Source organism: Channa argus, chromosome 1 (assembly GCF_033026475.1).
Source record: "Channa argus isolate prfri chromosome 1, Channa argus male v1.0, whole genome shotgun sequence".
Classification (NCBI taxonomy): Eukaryota; Metazoa; Chordata; class Actinopteri; order Anabantiformes; family Channidae; genus Channa; species Channa argus.
In genome coordinates this window covers 1,105,045-1,126,354 of record NC_090197.1, presented here as the reverse complement: position 1 = coordinate 1,126,354, position 21,310 = coordinate 1,105,045, and the positions used below count along the sequence as shown (strand labels likewise).

The 21,310-nt window shown below is 43.4% G+C and overlaps 1 protein-coding gene across 3 annotated transcripts in view; it reads right to left on the bottom strand.

The window, feature by feature from the left end:
• The window catches only part of LOC137099397 (semaphorin-6D-like), a 144,368-nt gene that overhangs the window by 116,672 nt on the left and 6,386 nt on the right, over window positions 1-21,310 (bottom strand). For all 3 annotated transcript variants that reach the window (XM_067476207.1, XM_067476197.1, XM_067476187.1), the window contains exon 2: window positions 1,086-1,198. The gene's annotated coding sequence lies outside the window, so the exon portion shown is untranslated. The remainder of the gene's footprint in view (window positions 1-1,085; window positions 1,199-21,310) is intronic.

The following is a 21,310-nucleotide window of genomic DNA, read 5'->3' as shown; positions in this document are numbered from 1 at the left end:
CAGGCAGGTGAAGCCCGTATCTCTGAGATTATTATCGTGTGTGTGTTTGTCTTTTCAAGTTCAAGCTTAACTTTTCCCGTGGGAGTTCTGCATCAAACACACACATCCTGAACACATCCTCCAGTGTTTACACATTCATTTCTTGCTGCAATTTGTTGCATCCCAGCTGCAAACACACAAAGTTTGTGTCTCTGTCTCCTCCAGGAATCAAACCATCTCTGTAACATTTGTCTAAAAAAACTGTGTGACGTCTGAGTGTGTTTACTGATGGTGTTCCATCTACAGCAGATAGAAACACAAGGAAGTACAGAAATACTGTAAAATACCCTGTGAAATACCCAGGACTACTTTGACCTGTTTTTGGGTCATTTTGTCCTTTTCTGGCAGCGCTCTTAATAACGTATAAATAATACATTTCCTGTGCAGCTGGCACAAAAACTCTCAATTTGTACCAGTGCGATTAGTTTGAACCTGAGCACAGGAAGCAGGTCAGTGGAGGCCATTTATCAGCCTGTCACAGGAAATACTGTAATACAGAGGAGAAATGTCGGTTCTGCTGCTCCAGCCCTGGCTTTAATTAAATCCTTTGTTCTTCTTTATCACTTTGTCTGTTAACTTTTGCCTCACACAGTTTGTTGTTTGTTGTCTTATCTTGTATCAGGACCCGTGGACACGTTTGGGGACGTGATCCCCAGATGAAATGTTATGTCTAGTGGTCAGTAAAGCAGCCAAAGATGCCTTAAATTCTCCTTTAAACTAAACCGTAATATGGACAGACCTAAACATCTTTTAATGGTATATTGTTTTTCTCTTAAGTTTAAGGAACTTTATTGGTGGATGTTTGCATGAAGTACATTAACTGTAAGTGTAAATACTGTATGTCAGTGTTTTCCAGATTTAGGGTAAATTATGGGATTTGAAAATGTCTAAGGGTTTTCTAATAGGTTTCCTGGTAAGTTAAGGGTTCTTCTAAGACACCAAGTCTTGAAAAATGAAACTGATTTGCACAAAAATAAAGTGGACAATGTCAGAAAACCAAAAACATTTGTTTGTTCCACTAAAAAAGAAACCAACTCTCTTCTTACCTTAAATTCAGGATGATCCAATCAAACACAGCTTCACAGGAAAGCCAATGAAATCCAGGTGTGGACCGGACTTCTTATGGTGTTCCCGACCTGAAACTCCTTTATTCATAAGTCTGTGGAAACAAGTGGAGAATAAAAAAAGTTAGGAGTGAAGCTGAGTCAGGAGACAGCATCCCGGATTTCCTCTTTGTGGTCTGGTGCAGGATTCAGACAGAGACGCAGCCGGACCGGCTGTTCCAGTACTGCACCAAGCATCAAAAACTGATTCGCCAAGCGCTGAACACGTTCACGCTAATCTGTTCTCTTTTAATATATTTTCTTTATTTTTATAGATGACAATGAAACCTGTATTTATGCACAGTGATTGTGTTTGATAAACCCAGACCCCCCCACTCCCCCAAACTTATCTTTAATGCACATAATAATCTTGTGTCTTATTCAGACAAGTAATTGGTTTTTGCAAATAATTACCTGTAAAGTAGAAGTTAAATAAACAAATATATATTTTTTAAAAAGGGATTACTTTGGTATGTAAGATGCCGACATTTTGAAAAGGCTTTTGGCCTTATGGGATGGACCATTTTGTTGATGGCAAGAAAAAAAAATAGAAATAAAAAATTAATTCCTTTGTTCCTACAGGTTCTACTTCTTCAAATGATGACCACATGTTCCATCAGTGAAACCCTGGATTTCTCTGTCAATGCAGGTTTTACACACATCTCAGTGTTTCCATGTCCCCCCATGTGAGTCTGAGAGGAGGCTTCTTAGCTTCCTTTATCTTCACATCATTAAAGACACAGTGGAATTAACCTGAATAACAAAAGGCGAGACACAGTTTCATCGGACTCCACGATTCAACAAGAAAACACTAACTGATCCCTGCTGCTAACGTCTTTACAAATCAGAGAGGTAAAACCACATTGACAGTAGCAGTGTTCCCTCGCTGCCCGACGGTCGAATTGTCCACTGTGAAATGGACAGAGGACAGGTGGATGGGCGCTATAGGTCCCTGCTGTGAGCTCACAGAGGAGACCATGCAAAAGAGCAGAAAATCCCTGAGCCGAGTGCTGAACAACAGAGTCACTCAGGACTCAGGCCTGAAGCTCAGACTGCTTGGACACAATTCAGCTGAGTGTTTTGATCTTTTAGCTCCTGCTGCACTTTGTTCAGATTTGTTCTGAAGGTGAGAGGAACAATTTGGAGCTTATTGCTGATGAAAAGTCATAAAACTGAACCAAATGAGCAGCAGATGATGAGGCCACGCTGCAGAGAGGCTGAAAGACATAAAACCATCAGACTGCGGTCAACAAAGCTCAGCAGCTCAGTTTGCACATGTTAAACTGCAAAGAGAGGAGATGACACAGGACGTTTCCTGCATATTCCTGTAATTGTGTTTTCTGTTTCACTTATTTTCCTTGTGATATGTTTTTTCTCCTTAGCCCAGACACTGGTTCCAGTTCTTAGCTTTAAATAGCTGTTTAATTGAAAAATGAAGCCGTTTCTTTCAGCTGCAAAACGCCATTTAGTCTGTTTGTGCAGTCAGTCCAAAAAAAAAGACAACCAGGAGCTACGAGAACTCAAAGACTCTGATTCTAGCATGACTGTCTCTTCCTATATCGCACAGACTCATTTAGTTCATGATGAATTCACTTTTTCCTGCTCTGCAGCTCGGAGACTAAATCCAGCAGCAGTAAATAAAGCGGCAGAGCACACTGCTGACGCTCCATTACTCTCTATAAGCTGTGCATTACTGCAGCGTGCTGATTCACTTTAAACTCCTCATTTTAGAGCTCGGCTAACACACACACACACACACACACACACACACACACACAGCCTCTACACAACTTTACCCAGCAGTCCCTGCAGCGTGGCTCTGACGTGTAGGCACTCAGAGTGAACAGGCCTCACTCATTAACAGCCTGCTTCGTGTTTTCATGCTGAAACTCACACAAGATGAAACAAATCTATGTTCTCCATCAACACACACACACACACACACACACACACACCTTCCTGTTGACTTTCTGATTGGTTTAAGCAGCCTGAGCTTTTATCCACTGTGAGAAGAAACTTCATACTGAGACTGTTTCTCTTGTCTGCTGCACCATCATTTTCTTTGAGAAAAACATTCATTCTGATTATTGTGGAGCACAAACACGTGGACAGTTCACTCCTCAAAGACAGATGTACAGTTAGTCCTCCCTAATCTAAAAGAGCAAAATTAAAACAAAGACCTGTTTTAAATCAACATGATATCTAATGCATTGTGCGGATACAAATCTTTCATCATCAGAAATTAATGAATGTTAATTGTAAAATAGTTTTGTAGGGCGATGCAAACCTTTGCACAACACACACAACTTACTTATATATAAGTAAGTTGTAAATAATTTCAATAAATGTTCTTGAACAAACTGGTTTTCATACAGTGTTCTAATAAGTTATGTGGCTGTGTTTAGACTCTCACATTACTTGGTTAGTGGTCTGGATTGATAATGAGCTTAATCTTTGTGATTAATAATCAACCACCCAGGGAACTGGGGAGCGGAGTTCAGGGCTGTAGTGTGACATTTCTGCACAATGTGACTGTTTCCTTTAATAAATGTCATTCTTTTAAAACACGGCTGTGGTTGCAGTTTAGATGCACAGGAGCATCATTTTAGGAGCCTGGTTGCTGAAAATTAACATCAGGATGTTAATAAAGCCACTGACAAAGAAGTTAAAACGGTGAATATACTGGTACAACTTTGTCGTGTGCACTTACTTAACTCCTAAATATCTAAACTATTTTTGAATTTTACTATAAATGACACACAGGTTAATAGCAGACTATATGGACCCAGACTAGACATAAATAAGCACAAACTAAAAGTGACTTAAAAGACACACACTATTCCCATAATGACTCTATGGTGGACTGTGATCATGGAGGAGCTGAGCTCAGGGAAAAAAAGTACTGACAGGACACAATGAAGACCCGGTGATGTCTTGCAGCTCAACAAACTGGTAGAGACTCAAACTACAGCACAACTTTGATTACACAGTTTCATCTCCTCCACTCATGATAAGTGATGATGGACTGAGAGCCCCAGCAGCAGACGAGCACAGACTGCAGTCAGACAAACTCAAATCCACGTTGCCAGCAGCTCGATGAAGCAATAAAAAGCCTCTCATCAGAGCAGAATACACAATGAAGAGCCTCCATCATTTGCAAATGAAGCCATTATTTAACTGCATTCCAGATAATTGAGTAACTCTCTGCTCTGTCTGCGCCTCCTGAGACCACACTGGGGTCTGGAGGTCATCAAGCAGGCAGGATACAGAGAGCACCCCCCTCCCTACCTCCCCATCAGTCACCACATGGCAGAGACCTTGGAGAGAAGTGGCCGTCTCCTGCCGCTGTCAGTGGAAATGACAGAGGAGGGAGGGGGGATGTGAGGAGGAGGCAAAAACAGCTTCAGCTGGGCCGAGACGGTGACATGAGGAAAGAGGGGACACGCGGAAAGCCTTCAGTCAAATCCTGGTCTATGCAAACGCATTGTTCACATCTGATTTGATTGGAATTTGATTGCAGGTGTGCAGCAGAGGAAATCACAAACTCCCAGTGTTGAACTCTCCCGTCTTTGTTCCACACAAAGAAGGAAAACCTCTGGCTTTACACAGAAACACCCTGCTGCCGGCAGAACAAAGGCTCCAACTGACAAATGTGAACTGACAAAATAAAACTGTGGACAGAACGAGGCAGAGTGCACGCGATTATAAAATACAAAGCTCGACCTCACACAAGTTGGAAAACCTGCTAAGAGCGGAAGAACATTAAACTGTGGGAGCAGAGGAACACATTTATGTTAGTGATAGCTCCTGTGAACTGTCCTCATTGCTGCAGGTCCTCTGCAGGTGGAAATAAAATGATGACTCCAACTAAAGTTTGCAACATGCTAAGGGCTGGATTTAGATTTGGATTGATGCGTAAAGCTGAAAGACAAGCATGAGTAACTCTGGACGAATGTGGAAGTGAGATCTAGTTCACACCAGTTCTGTTGAGGACTCTTGTAGTAGTAGTGACAGCTCTGCAGCAGATGACTATCACTATTCACTTTGTGATAGTGAAGCAGCTCGTAGTCACCTTCTTTGTTAAAATCAAACTAAAATATACATCTAAACATACCAACACATGCAGCTTGGAGCTAATCCGGAGCATGACGAGCTGTGAGGCTCCAGCAGAGTTAAACTGGTCCCGCTTCACGCCCACACACTCTGCAGCCTCTGCGGGTTAATACGTGTAAATCTGCTGCTGCTTCCTGCAGGAAAACTGTCAGCGCTGTCACCTCATGCAGATTTACTGGACCAGTGTCAAAGCCACAGTGAGTTAACGGGCTCTGCACACACTCACCACCCCCCTGCTCACACTGACGGCTGACCGGCATCACACATTTCTGTCTGCCACGCTGAAACGTACGGATAGAGCTTTTGGGTGTGGAGCAGAGGATGCAGCTGAATTTAAATCGGAGATGTGAGGATTAAGTGTTAATGAATTTGTGAAAGTCTTCAGACTGTGAGCAGAGAGACGGCTGCAGCTGCTTTCACCTACTGTGAAATAAGTGGAAATGTCTTGTGTGTCGTGTGAATGCACCATGAGCTCAAGCTCTTTCTACACTGATATTGTTGTTGACATGGATTTGGCCAAATGAGAGTATGAACGGGTGCAAATGCCAACACGTTTTAATCCGCTTTCTTTGCTCTGTAGCCTCCATCATGTTAAGGAACTTGTGTTATTCTTAATTTTCATTTAACCTTTTTGCACCGGGAGAATTTTAAATTTCATTTTCAAGGGTGTCACACAGCATCAGCGGACACACAAACATCCTACATAAAACTTGCACATGTCTTTTCTGGGACCTGCAGCAGCACAGAGCAGCCAAACATTTGTCCCTCGATGATGAAGTCGAATGAGGATTATTTCCACCCTGGTGCTTTTACCTGTGCTGTAAAGGAGCAGACAGCTTTGAAATGATTTTCTTCCCTCACAAATCCAACATCTGTGTTCCCTTCTGCAGGAGCACGGTGACAGTAAACAAGTTCTTCCAGAAACAGCAGAACCGAGCAGAGGAGGATACATGAATTAATGATTGTGCAGCAGAATATCAATAAAAGTGTAGCTGTGGCAAAGGCTCGTTTGCTTATAGAAATGATACGTTTTCCTGGATTTCAAGGAGCTGAAGACCTTCTGAACAGGTTGATAACCAGGACCACCAGCATTAACCCTGAACTAATGGTTTTCTGTTGCTGCAGCAGAAAATCAGCCTCTGCTTTTTAACACACACGACAAGTAGGGTAATCCATGTATTGTTCTGTGTGTGTGTGTGTGTGTGTGTGTGTGTGTGTGTGTGTGTGTGTGTGTGTGTGTGTGTGTGTGTGTGTGTGTGTTCTATAATGAAGTCTGCTTGAATGACTGAAAGAAAGGTCACAGGGCGACTCTTCCAGATAAAACAGATAAAGATACAACAATAAACCACGGGATGAGGCACACACACACACACACACACACACACACACACACACACACACACACACACACACACACACACACACACACACACACACACACACACACACACACACACACACACACACACACACACACACACACACACACACACACACACACACACACAGCTTGAGTGTGAAATGTGCTGCAGCCGCCCTGCACATGTTTGGCAGCGAGCAGATCCTAGTAGCTTGGAGGTCATCCAACACACACACACTCACACACGGAGGTCAGCTTAATGGGTTTTATGCTGTGAATGTGATTTTCGGAGCCCTGTGGATTCCTGAAACACTGCACCCTGAGCCAAGAAAGCATGTTGAAGCAAATAAAGGTGGCGCAGAGCTCGCTGACGAATAACAGAGCAGCCCTGGAGCATCACCACGAATACTTCACATTCCTGACCTCCGAGAAGAAACCATTTCTCCTCCTCGGCGAACATTCAGTGTGTGCTGCTGTGCTTTTATCAGCAGCTGGAAACAGTTCAGAGCGCGTCAGCAACAGCTCGTTCATGTACATCAGGTAATGATCCTCCGCCCTCACACAGGCCGTATGCACACGCTCACTGAAAGAGCAGCAGGTAACATGGCCGCCCTGATCTGAGGCTCCAATCTGACGCAAACAGGAGCTGCTGGCAGAGCTGAAGGAGCACTAGATACAACGCTGTCTCAAACATTGGTTTGGGAGGACTCATCACATGCACTAACGTAAGCAGGCTGCAGTCAGCTTTCTCTGACAAAGTGACTTCTTTCGAAATTCGAAATCAACAACATCAAATTAGGGAAACCCAACGCCAATCGTGGATATGTGCATCCAGCTTTCTCCAACAGTACATTTCCATAACAAAATGTTGTAGGGCAGTGAAAGACTAAATGAAAGGACAGATCTGAAGTGTTGTTGCCATGTTTGAAGTCAAATTTGCTGAAAATTAAACTAACACAAAGTGCCTTGCAGAAGCCAAAATAAATCTCTTTGCACAGCTGATTTATTTTTTGTTTTCCTCTGTGGCTCTGCAGAGACACAAATAGAGGAAAAAAAGACAGAAGAAATCTGATTATTCTGCCGTTGCATGTTTACACCAAGCAGGTACTTTATTGCATGTACACTGCATTTTCTAATTAGCCAAGAAAGCTGCTTTCTCCGAGTACCCTGGTTACTTAAGTGCATGCCGCAGACGCTGACTATGAGGCAAACTCCATCCTCCAAACAAGTTGATGTTGAACACTTATTTTTGAATGGGATCCAATCCCTGCAGCTGGTTCAACATCTGCTGGAAATGTTGAAGCCAGAAGGTTTCAGTGAGGCTGCTGGAGCTCCACCAATTACGCTGTCACATACAAGTGCAGTGAGAAGACCTGCGAGTCCAGAGGAAACACAGAAGAAGAATGAAAGTGTCAGATTCCTGCTGCCTGCTGGGGATGGCGGATCTCTCCACAGACGCAGTTTATTTGCTGCTGTGTGCTGCTGGATGGATTTCCCAGCCACATGCAAAGGTCAGACAAATGAAATCACAGACAGCTTCAGGACATATGTCTGATGGTCACACAGCAGCACCGAGGTCGGCTCGAAATCTCATCGTTCTTCATCACAAAAGGCAATTTACCTGCGACCTGAGTGACACCTCAGGGCGAGAGAGGAGAGAGAGGCACAGAGAAAGGGAGGAGAGGTTTGCACATGGAAGCAGAACGAGTGCAAAACCACAGGGAGGAGGAGGAGAGGCAAAGAACGCAGGATGGATGTCTCTGGTGTGTGAGAGCAGACAGGCAGAACACTGCATGTACACACACTGAAGCTGCATACGCACAGACAACGAAACATTCAGTCCAACAGTCGGCCAATCACACTCCCCAGTGGAAACCCTTCAAACATGCAGGAGAAACAAAGACAGATCCCCCTATTTGTGTGTTTTCAACGCACCGATTTGTTTTCACTGGTGACAAATGCGCCGAAAACACAAGCCACAGGTTTCCATCCAGACATTAAGTGAAATGCAAATTAACGCACACTTACCTCCACAACTGTTTTGCAAATATTCCAAGTTGGTTCATCGTGGTAAACAGCTTGTGGAGCTAATTCATGGTCTCACAGGAAACTTTTTCTTACATTTCGGAGCCGATTCTCCAGCCAGTGCAGAAGCCGTTGCTCAGAAAAGCTCCAGTCAAAGCTCAAACGGTGGACAGTCATGTCAAAAACATGATGAAAGTGTGACACTCTTGGTTTCATGGAATAACGTCGTCGCTCCAAAAAGATCTGATGGTGTTCTGACGTTAAAGTCATATGATTGATGTACGTCAGCATTTTGTTCAAAGTCTGTTGCCGCTGCACTTTGGCAAGTTATTAAAAATAAAATGCTACAAATGCAAAACATGAACATAATTATTGTATGAGCCAACCAAGGGGGTTAGTTTGGTTGCTTGTTTTATGTAATGTTTGCTGTGTGTGTAATGTAATTGTTTATGTAATGTGTGTTTGTGATGTGTCTATGTACTGATGATGTCTTTAGTGACATCATATGGCTTTGATACTTTGCCTTTGATGATTGCCTTTGTAGATTACCTTTAAGTTTGTTGACCAGTGGTCAAGGAAACAATGCAATGCTAAGGTTTTGTTAAGGAGAGATTCAGTTTTAGCTCAGCTACTGAAGGGTGCAAACGTGACACAGTAACTGAAGCAGAGGAAATGAGTACAAGATAGCAAGAGGGTTCAGCTCAGCTACTGAAGGGTGCAGACGTGACACAGTAACTGGAGCAGAGGAACTCTGACTACAAGAAAGGTGTGGACCGCAACAAGGTAGAAGAAAAGGGTTCTGTGTGTAGCTGTAGAGGCACACGGTTTCTTACCGAGTTTTACGAGTCCTGCAAGTCCTGTGAGTTCAGACATACTTTGGGAAACTTGTTTGATGAAACAGCTAGTGAGCGTGCTTGTGAGATCACCGTGCTTAAAGTTGTATGTACAATTGATCTGTCATTGGCTAAGTTGAGAAGCAAGTACAATAAATGTTCAATGTTTGTCTAACAACAATCTCTGGAGTGAAGTATGTGCTGAAGAGTCAGGAGCGTTAGATTCGAGTAAGATCACCTCTACATTAGTAAGAAACCATCTCTACACTAAGCACTATTAAGAGACTGATGGAAAGACGGGTTGCTTCAGATGTTGATCCGGACAGCGTGATGGACCAACAGGCAAGGCCAAGCAGCGAAGCCGCTGAGGAGGCCTTACAGGTGGTACATGAAGATGCTTTGCGGAGTCTGAAGAACAAAAGAAAGGCTAAGTTAGAGCAGCTGCTGAGACAAAGGAGCAAGATCCACCAGTTCATGGATGAAGAATGCTATTCGGTAGTGGAGGACAGGATGCTACCAGCGTTCTACCAGCTGCTTAAAGAGTTATGTGATATAAATGACTCACTCAAGGAAACTTACCAAGAGCGTAAGCTTGAAGATGACATGAAGATCGATCAAGATTGGTTCGATACGAGGCTGTCTGTACTCAGGGGACGTGGCGACGACATCGCATGTCGGTTAACAGAGGTACGCCAACGTCGTGAGGAAGCACGTAAGGCAAATGAGAGCGTTGCTCCCGAGGACAGTGTGTCTGTAGCATCCACAAGGAGATCTAGGAAATCTAGAACAAGTTCTGTCACATCTTCAGCTACAAAGGCATGCCTTAAGGCCGAAATAGAAAGAGCTGAGCTATTAGCAAGGGCAGAAGCGTTAAAGCAAAGACACGCGATAGAGCAGGAAGAAGCTAGGCTTAGGGCATTAGGGGTACAGATTAGGGTACAGTACAGATTACAGTGGGGAAGTAACGACTGGGGCTCGCGGCTGTGATACCCAAGCAAGGGCTGTTAAACAGCTTCCAGGATCAATGTTTAGTGGTGCTCAGTGTCAAACCGACCGTACCGAAGTTCCGGATAAACAACTCAGGGTTTATACTAACCCTCCTCAAGCGATTCCTATCTTTAGTGGAGATCCTTTAGACTATGATGTTTTCATCAAAGCGTTTGAAAACTCAGTGAAGAATAGCGGGGGGGATGACAGTCAGCGACTCTATCTGCTGCACCAGCACACGAGAGGACAACCTAAGGAGATTGTCCAAAGTTGCTTTAGCATGCAACCAGACGAAGGATATCACAGGGCCAGGTTTCTTTTAAAGAAGCACTTTGGTAATGAATATACAGTTGCAGCAGCCTACATGGAAAAGGTTTTGAATTGGCAAACAATTAAGGATGAAGATGGCAAAGCCCTATATTCATTCGCTCTTTTTCTAACCAATTGTGTGAGTTCCATGGACTGTATGGCAGAGCTTAATACTACAATCAGCATACGAACAATTATTTCCAAGCTTCCATATAAGTTGAGAGAGAAATGGAGGGATGTGGCTCATGACCTGAATGAAAACCACAACCGTAGAGCTACGTTTGCAGATGTAGTTAAGTTTATCACTGATGTATCAGAGAAATCACTGCATCCTTGCTACGGGGACTTGGGAAGACTTAAGGAACACTTAAAAGGGCCTGCAGCTGCCTTTGGGAAAGTAAGTGGAATGAAAAGGAGTTTTACCACTACTGCAAAGCAAGTTACTACTCAAAGGGATGCAAGTATAGAGCCTGGTTTTAGTAAGACAAGCCCTTCCAATACCACCAAAGCATCACCCAAGCCTATCACTACCATCAAGGCCTCACAAGAGTCTTGTCTCTTTTGCCACGAGGGACACACATTCGACCATTGTCAAAAACTACAGAATACGCCTTACAAAGAGAAGATAGAGTTTCTCAGGAAGGAAGGTTTATGTTTCAGATGTTTAAAATCGGGGCATATGAGCAGGCACTGCCAGGAAGTGGTAAACTGTCAATTATGTTCCGGGACGCACAACACGTTGCTGCACGTGAAGCCAAAGGAAAGGCAGTCCGTGGATCGTGACAATCTGGCAGTGTTCAACGGATTGGTGAACAGCAAACGTAAACAGAATTTTGACGACATGCCCAAGAACACCGAGTGCATCCTTGCCATCATTCCAGTCCGAGTAAAAGCCAAAAAGGGTAACAAAGTAATCACTTTATATGCATTCTTGGATCCTGGCAGCACAGCTACGTTTTGCACAGATGAACTTCTTGATGAGCTGAATCTACGTGGGAAAAAGGTTAGCCTTATTGTTACAACCATGACAGAAAGCAAAGTTGTGACAAGTACTATGGTGACAGAGTTGGAGGTAGGCCACCTGAACTCAAATACCTTCATAGAGCTAAAGGAAGTGTTTTCACAAAAGGCTATTCCGGTAAGCAGGAATAACATCCCGCGACAAGAAGATATAGATAAATGGCCACATCTTAAAGGAGTACAAGTACCTCTCATTGATGCAGCCATAGGTCTGTTGATTGGAACTGATGCTGCCAAGATGATGGAACCAAAGGAAGTTATTCCTAGTGTCGATGATGGGCCCTTTGCAGTCAGAACCATACTGGGTTGGACAGTCAATGGGCCACTAAAGGTGGATGGTTGCAATACAAGCAGGAATGAAATAATGCAAGCCGTGTCAAATCGTGTATCTGTGGCCAGGTTGGAAGACTCTGTGTACTGGACTGACAGTACAGCGGTGCTAAAGTACATCAGCAACGAAACATCAAGGTTTCGCACGTTTGTAGCTAACAGGGTGTCAGCGATTCAGCAGACCTCAACAGTCTCTCAGTGGCACTACGTAAACTCTCATCTTAATCCGGCAGATGGCGCATCAAGGGGACAGAAAGTGAAAGCCTTTCTGCGAAACAAGCTGTGGGTGTCCGGACCTGACTTTCTTACACAGGCAGTCGGGAATTGGCCACGGAACCCAGACTCTCAAGAGATTGATCTGGATGTAGCCGATCCTGAAGTGAAGAGAAATGTCACGGTGAATGTTCTTGCAGTTGAAGAAAGCACTGACATAGTGCAAAGGTTGATGGAGTACTACTCATCATGGACACGCTTAAAAAGGGCCGTGGCGTGGTTTCTGAGATTGAAAGATATGCTTCTAACATCATCCAGAAGAAGAAAGGGGCTGTTACAAAATACCGTCCAAAATATCCAGCTTCGAAGGAAAGAGCTGAACTACAAGACAAGGAAAAAGAACCTAACTGTGGATGAGCTCAAAGAAGCAGAGGTAGACATAATTCGTCATTGCCAGCGAAAGAGCTTTCCGGATGAAATCTCATCTCTGCTAAAAGGGGAAGCAGTAAAAAGGAGCAGTCACATACATAGACTAAATCCGGTGCTTCAGGATGGAATTCTTCGCGTAGGTGGACGGCTCAGCAAAGCTGCCATGCCTGAAGAGTCCAAGCATCCCGCTATTCTGGCTAAAAATCATCGAGTATCTCAGCTTATACTGCAGGACATCCATGAACGAATAGGCCATGGTGGTCGCAACCATGTCTTGTCTACTTTGCGTCAAAGATACTGGATACCAAATGCAATCTCAGCCATCAGAAAGATTTTATCCAGTTGTCGCACCTGTCGAAGATTACATGGAGCAACTGGGCGGCAACAAATGGCAGACCTCCCTCTTAGTAGGGTCTTACCTGATGAACCACCGTTTACTAGAACAGGTGTCGATTGCTTTGGTCCCTTTACTATAAAACGAGGAAGAACAACTGCAAAAAGGTATGGTGTCATATTCACATGTATGGCTACCAGAGCTGTTCACATAGAGGTGGCAGCGTCATTGGACACGGATTCATTCATAAATGCACTTCGACGTTTTATTGCAAGAAGAGGTCAAGTTTTAGAAATTCACTCAGATAATGGAACAAACTTTGTTGGTGCTGAGGGAGAGCTCAAAAGGTCTCTAGAAGAGTGGAACATGTCAAAAATTGAAAATAGGCTGACTCAGAGTGGTATCAAATGGATGTTTAATCCTCCATCTGCTTCACATTTTGGAGGGGTATGGGAACGTCTAATTCGATCTGTTAGAAAGGTACTCAGCGCTACATTGAAGGATCAAAGTTTGGATGAAGAGGGTCTGCAGACATTACTCTGCGAGGTGGAAGCCATTTTAAATAGTCGGCCAATAACTACACCTTCGGATGATCCGAATGACTTGGAGGCTTTGACGCCAAATCACCTTCTCCTCCTAAAAACCCAGCCTTCGATACCCCAGGGAGTTTTCCAGGAAGATGATCTTTACAGCCGCCGTAGATGGAGACAAGTCCAGTATATGGCAGATCTCTTTTGGAAACGTTGGGTTAAAGAATATCTACCTGAGCTTCAAAGGCGGCAAAAATGGACACATGCAAAGCGTAATTTTGTTCCTGGGGACATTGTGTTGATTGTGGATGAGTCAGCGCCTCGTAACTCCTGGGTGATTGGCAGGATCATCCACGCAATACAGGATGAGCGAGGTTTGGTCCGCCAGGTTCGTATCAAAACGAGGACCAACGAGTTCGATAGACCCATAACCAAGGTCTGTCTTCTCCAGGAATCAGAGTGAGACAGTGGTAAAGACTGATCTCCTACGGTGTGTTAAGTGCTGGTAACCTCTGGCACCAGAAGAAAGAAGAAAGAACACCATAGAAGAATAGTCATGATGTTTATGGATTTTTGTTTTATTATTGTATTGTTTTTGTTTTGTGTAAAGTAATTTAGTAATTGTTTCCAACATTAAATGTCTAATATTGGAGCACAATTAGGGCCCGGGTGTGTATGAGCCAACCAAGGGGGTTAGTTTGGTTGCTTGTTTTATGTAATGTTTGCTGTGTGTGTAATGTAATTGTTTATGTAATGTGTGTTTGTGATGTGTCTATGTACTGATGATGTCTTTAGTGACATCATATGGCTTTGATACTTTGCCTTTGATGATTGCCTTTGTAGATTACCTTTAAGTTTGTTGACCAGTGGTCAAGGAAACAATGCAATGCTAAGGTTTTGTTAAGGAGAGATTCAGTTTTAGCTCAGCTACTGAAGGGTGCAAACGTGACACAGTAACTGAAGCAGAGGAAATGAGTACAAGATAGCAAGAGGGTTCAGCTCAGCTACTGAAGGGTGCAGACGTGACACAGTAACTGGAGCAGAGGAACTCTGACTACAAGAAAGGTGTGGACCGCAACAAGGTAGAAGAAAAGGGTTCTGTGTGTAGCTGTAGAGGCACACGGTTTCTTACCGAGTTTTACGAGTCCTGCAAGTCCTGTGAGTTCAGACATACTTTGGGAAACTTGTTTGATGAAACAGCTAGTGAGCGTGCTTGTGAGATCACCGTGCTTAAAGTTGTATGTACAATTGATCTGTCATTGGCTAAGTTGAGAAGCAAGTACAATAAATGTTCAATGTTTGTCTAACAACAATCTCTGGAGTGAAGTATGTGCTGAAGAGTCAGGAGCGTTAGATTCGAGTAAGATCACCTCTACAATTATTATTATTATTATTTCACCAGGACTTCTTTCTTGTTAGTTCAAAACTTTTCACTACTCATCCAACTAGCATGGGCCACTGCTCTACGCACTGACCCTACATCTTTGTCTTAAAGTCCACCTCCTGCAGAGATACACAACTTTCTGCTAACATCAACTGCTTCCTGCTGAGACTTTCAGTTCTCCAACTTCATCTGCAACCAGGTCGTCTTGTTGCTCAAAACCCAAAATGTTTGGCTTATTATAAAATAACCAATAGAGATGAGGTTGTTTGTGCACCCAGAGACTTCCGTTCACATCCACAACAGACCTGAGGTCAGGTCACACTGAGAAGAGTCACACTGAGACCAACAGGTCTATCAGTAAACTAAAAGTGTCAAACAGCTGAATATGACTTAAAATAAAACTGAAAATCCGTCTGGCACTTGAAGATGTTATTTCCCAAAAGCACCAAAGACAAGAACCCAGTCTGAGTGAGTGGAAAGAGGATTGAAAAGAAGAAAGGAATGATGCCCTGAAGAATCAACAACTCTCCCAAATATTCTTCAAGGTTTCATTCGTCGGTTGTTCTGAGAGCCCGGAGCTCCAACAGCTAACATCAGGGCCGATCGGACCCTCAGAGAGTCTGAATCAGCCCTGCACTGCAGTCGGAGCAGGTACAACACGTCACAGCCGCGAGTTTTGTTCAGATTCCCTTTACACAGAACAGTTTGTGTAGGTGGGTTTTAAGCTCTGGGGATAAAGCTTGTGAAGATTCGGGTTGTGTGTTTATGTTTCAGAGTTCAAAGTGTTTCTTACTTGAAGCAGCATCAGAAAAATAAAGATTCAGATGAAGGTTGGAGCGACTCCCGTTTTTGTTGCTGATGGTTGATTAAAATGTGATGTGTTTTGGACCCAGCGGACGTTCGTCTTTACATCTCTGCTGATCCATTTCAACATTCTCCTCCAGTTTCACATCAATTACTTCTCATCCGGTCAAACACTGGTTTCACTGGATTTCTATTTCGAGCAGACAAACTTGTCAGCCTTTTCTAATCAAACTCAAACCGCCGTGTGGTAATGCTGATGGACTGGTGTGATGTCTCTTTGCTGGCTTTTATTACAATTTATCATCTTTCAATTACTCTTTAACAACGTTTCACAGCTAAAATTGACTCATATCAAAAGGAATCATTACCATCATTTGAGACAAGCTAAACCAGAGCTTCTCTCTCAGGTTTTCCTTGGTCAGCTTAATAAATCATACGGTGCTTACAGACCCTGGCCTGGAGTTGTTTAATATTTTCCTGTTCACTGCTGCATTACCAGCCAATCGCAGGAGCATGACAAAAACTCATTTTTGAAAATAGCTGGAGCTCAAAACAAGAGTGGCCAAGATATTTTCTGTGTTATTGACCGTGTCTTTCAATTAGTTGCATGTCTCTGCGAGTTGATTTCCATAGAAAAAAAAGCGAAACCAACAGCTGCCTGGGAGGAAAACAATCCATAAACTGATGGAGGATTTGTAAAATGATCAGTAGGGGTGGAATTTAACAGGAGAAAACATGCAAAAGCCTCAAGTTTGGTCCTTTAAATCCTTTTTCATGCCAAAGCAGATCTCTGCAACCGAGGAATGTTCAGTGACTGATTTCCTTATTGGGATAAAACGACTTCAAGCAAAATATTTAAAGCTTAAGAAAGTGAATTCAATAGCTGCTGCAGCAGGATTGATTCTGTAACAAGCTTCTCATGGACAAACCGTTTACTGATCAGTAACACAATGACTACACAAACTGAATCAAATCCATCAGATCTCAGCTCAGTATTTATTCTCTGTGCTTTTATGAACTTTATTAGAGGATTTTACCAAGAGCAAAGGAAAAGTTGTACTTCTACTGGTGTAGAAACTTTCAGTATCAGTAGTCACACCTCAGCTGTGAATTTTAACACAGCTCCCACAGTTTTTCCACATTTTCACAGCAGGAAGTCGACCAGCCGTCCTGGTGCAGACAATAAATACGCTTTAACTATTGTTGTCACGTATGAAAACAGTAAACACAGGTTCATGAAGAAAACCAGACCACATGACGGTGACATTCCAGCCTCTCGTGACCTTGTGACCTGAGGTTAATACACACAGTAAGAAAAGATTAATCCTGACTGAGAAACTATGCTGACTTTAAAAGCCTGTGCTAGAGACAGGATGTAGATGTCTGCAAGCACATCTGCCAGCTGTGATGAGCAGACCCTTAGTGCCCACGTGGGAACTTATCTGAAGCAGATTCTTTACTTGCTTTTTTTTTTTTTTTTTAGTGTTTGGTTTTTAGGGCCTTCACACCTCTGAGGTGTGGTCTGTGCAGGGACCTCAAAGCAAGCATAAAACGCGTTCAGTTCATCTGGCAGCGTGGCTTAGGTGGCTCCTCTGCTAGTGGTTGGTTGTAGATCTTGCCACATGCGCCTGGGATCCGACAGGTCATAACATCTCTCCAGCTTCTGGCTGCAGAGTCTCTTGGCCTCCCTAATATATGTACGTGGGTCATATTGGGCCCTTTTGTAGTCGTCAGCCCTGCCTGAAACCAGTGCAGAAGTGTGTGCGCATAGCATGAATTGTACCTTCCTGTTTAACCAGGTTTCTCATTTGGGTATATTTTATAATGTTTGGGGATGATTATGTCCACAAATATGGCGATGTAGCCAGTTACTGCTGAAGCATATTCTTCTGAGTCAACAGTAGAGTCCTCTTGCATAGTAGCAGTTTTAAACACGTCGAAGCTTGTGCAAATAATTCCACACTGAGGAGTTGTCTGTGTGCTGGGTAGGAACACAGTTTTTCTATGGCGTTGTGCATCAGGCCCAATGCCCCAGCAGTGTCTGCTCATGCTGGGATGTAAACAGCTGCTATAAACGCCGCGCTGAATCCTCTCGGCAGACAATATGATCTGCACTTCACCGATTGTTGATGTAGACACAGATACCCCCACCTCTTTTTTTTTATTTTTTTACCTGAGGCAGATGTCCGTTCCCCCGATGGATGGAATGTAAAGTACTTTATAAGGCTAAAATTAAAAAAAAGAAGCCAACTGTGCCAGGAGGAAGTTGCAACGTTCGCCACAGTGGCCGCCATCTTGCATTCCACTGAGATGTTCAGCTGCAGAAGCTTTGCACAAACATTAGTTCGGCTCAAGGAGTTGTGGACACACAAACTGGCTGTTCAAATCATTCAAAGTCGTCCCCAGAGGATGTCAAGTGTCAGTCTGCTCTGCGTGATGCCCCTCAACACAGTGACCAAGACCTGATACTGACAGTAGAGAACACCCGCAGGCACGTTCTGTAGTAGACTGCAACCTCACATGGAAATCAGGAATCAGAAACAGCTCACAATATGTAACAAAGTGCAGTCCAGCACCACCGAAAAATACATTCTAATACATATCTACCGTAAACTGAACATTCTGAGCCATGTCTGGACTGAGCCATTACACTACATTATCAGATTTACCTAAAAAATAGTCAGTGAATGTAAGGGCCAGTCGCTCAATCCTAATCTGTCCCTTGCTTTTGAGATCCGCCTTTATATAGATAAGGAAGAGGTAGTGGATGAGTTACCCAACATGTCAGACCTGATGGAGCAGTCTCCTTTCCTGAGGACTCGCTATGATGATAATAATAATAATAATAATAATAATAATAATAATAATGATAATAATGGTGAAACCTGTGGATAACTCGATAACTCTAATCGCCTCTCCGACGTTTGCTCCTGCAGGCTCTACATACTCTTCTTAGCGCAGGTTGCTATCTCCAGGATTTCAGGCACCTTTTTGTGACTGTCGCAGCCTAAAGCCCTTGATTTAACATCACCTTTTCTAAACAGTTGGGAGGTTTTCATAATGTTTTACATGGCAAAGTCGCGCAAAGGTTTATGTGCCATGCAGGCTAAGAGCTCAGTGCGGGGGCCAAAGGGGGAGAACTTGGACTGAGACACTACAGATTGACTCACAAAGTTTGGTTTATGACTTTGTCTACTTCAGCATCAGGTGACCTTTAGGTGTGCGTTGACCTTTGGGGGTGAAATCGAGTGTAGGGGGGCGAGACACAACCTGGAAAAGCAGCTCACTGAGCTGATGGATGGAGAAAATCGTCTTGTATTTCCCTCAATTTAATATCTGTCCTCTGTCATCTCTCCTCCTCATTTTCTTGTCTCTGCTTCCCTAATTTCCTCAGAGCGCTGCAATTTACTCTGAAAATCACTTTTCTGTCTCATGCAGCTGAAGAGACATCTCTCCGACTGTCAGTGCACATCCACAAAGAAACTTCTGATTGACTGCAGAAACATTTCATGCAAAAGAGGGTTCCCCGCCCCCACCCCCACCCCCACAACAGCAGGTCTGTCAGTGATTTATTCAGATCGCTTTATGTAAAAGAAAAAGTCATTCGTCATTTCATACATCTTAAAACTTTATCTGGTTCTGTTTTCAAAACGCCTCCAGCATCTGTGTTGTAATGAGCTACAAGCGGAGAGGTCGAGGTGGAACATGACTGGATGGGCGTCTAAACAGCTTCAACGTTTTTAAAACCACTTTAGATTAAATATAGGACCAAACCTGTGGTCTACATACACACCACAAGGGACAATATTTACTTTTCCATTAAAATGCATCAATGTCAGTTGTTGGTCACAATAATTGTTTCCATGTGCAATTTCTCAGCCTGTGATTCCCCTGAGTCACAGCAGTTCTCTTTGTCAGCACTGTCAGCCACCAGCTTTAACCAGGACGATTTGCATTTTCCATTTCCATAAAGTAACTAGCAGGTTGGTTTGCAACACCATAGAGCAACAACGCAGTCTGCAAGTCTGAATTCAAGACCAGTTCATCATTTCTAAGGGATTTCATTTATTAATATTCCAGACAACTTTTGAGGGACCTGTAGTGGCCCTGACATGGACCATGGACCATGTAACACACAACACACTGTTTGAGACGACACTCTTCCATCAGCTTTTTTAGTAAATGCTCTGCTTACAAAGGGCTTTTATCCAAAGCTCTTTACAACGTTGCTTCTCATTCACCCATTCACACTCACACACCAATGGCGGTGGCTGCCACGCTGTCCCAAGTTGCTGTCCCAGAGGGACCGTGTGTCGACCCACTGGACTTCTGCCTCACCAACTGAGCTACATTTTTTTTGCTTCACATGTGATCATGTTCCAACCTGGAAGCCGATGAATTGTAGCATCATCTGTTGGACAACACTGAGAGGAGATAAGAATTCCTCAAAGAAGGAACCAGAAATAATCAGATTATGAATCCAGCCATTATCTCATCTGCTGCTTTTCTGTTTCTGCGTTAAAGACAGTTTGATTAGAGTCTGTAAGCAGCTTTGTTTTTCCAGGTGAAACCAGCCACACCAGATGCTGACGTTGGATCAGCTTGGAGACAAACGACTGCGCTGAAGTTTGCTCCCTCTGCTGTGAATCTGTGGGAAACATCTGCTGAGCTTCCTGTCAGGCAGAGCAGAGCCACAGAAAATATGCCGGATTCTAATTACTCTCGTTACAAACCTGTTCAAATTTGACTGGGTAACGGCTCTGGATTCATCTGCAGATTCCAAAACATAGAGATTAATTAAAACCCTCACAGGCCGATGTGACTTCTGGCTGAACTGGTGTTTGTGTGGTTTTATGTTAAAGCGTTTCATCACTTTTCTCTGCAAATTTCTTCTGCCTCCCCTAGGATTTAACAACTAAACATGGATAATCTCCTTTTTTGGCAGAAACACACAAAAGCCTTTGTGAGTGAGATAACGTCTCAGAGTGTCCCGCCTGTTAAATCCAGAGAATCAACATGAAGCAGAGGAGTCCAAACAGTGTGAGCGCTGTCAGACGTCTCATTGTCTGTGGGCTTCAGTGTGTGCTTCATGCTGCACGGTTGACAACTTTAATGGCATAAAACTCAGACAAAACCCAGACAACACGATGGGCCTTTCCCTCCTTTGCAATGTGCAGTGTAACTCATTATAAAGCTTGAGCCCATGAGCTGCTGCACGTCTATCCCGTTGCACCAGTGCAGCACAAACACTGATGCATAGACATATGCAGTCAGGTTTATCTAAACGGCTGCAGGAGCTGATTCTCCGACTGAAAGCACTGTGTTAATGTGATGTTACATGAATTAAAGAATTTCTATTGGCTGATATTTTTTCATCTCTTCTCTTACATTTTATTCATTTACATTTTTTAAGCTCAAAATAAAAATGCAATGATTGACCAATGTCATATGGAACTGCTAACATAGATGTATTTGTTTTTTCACTTATGTCAGCATC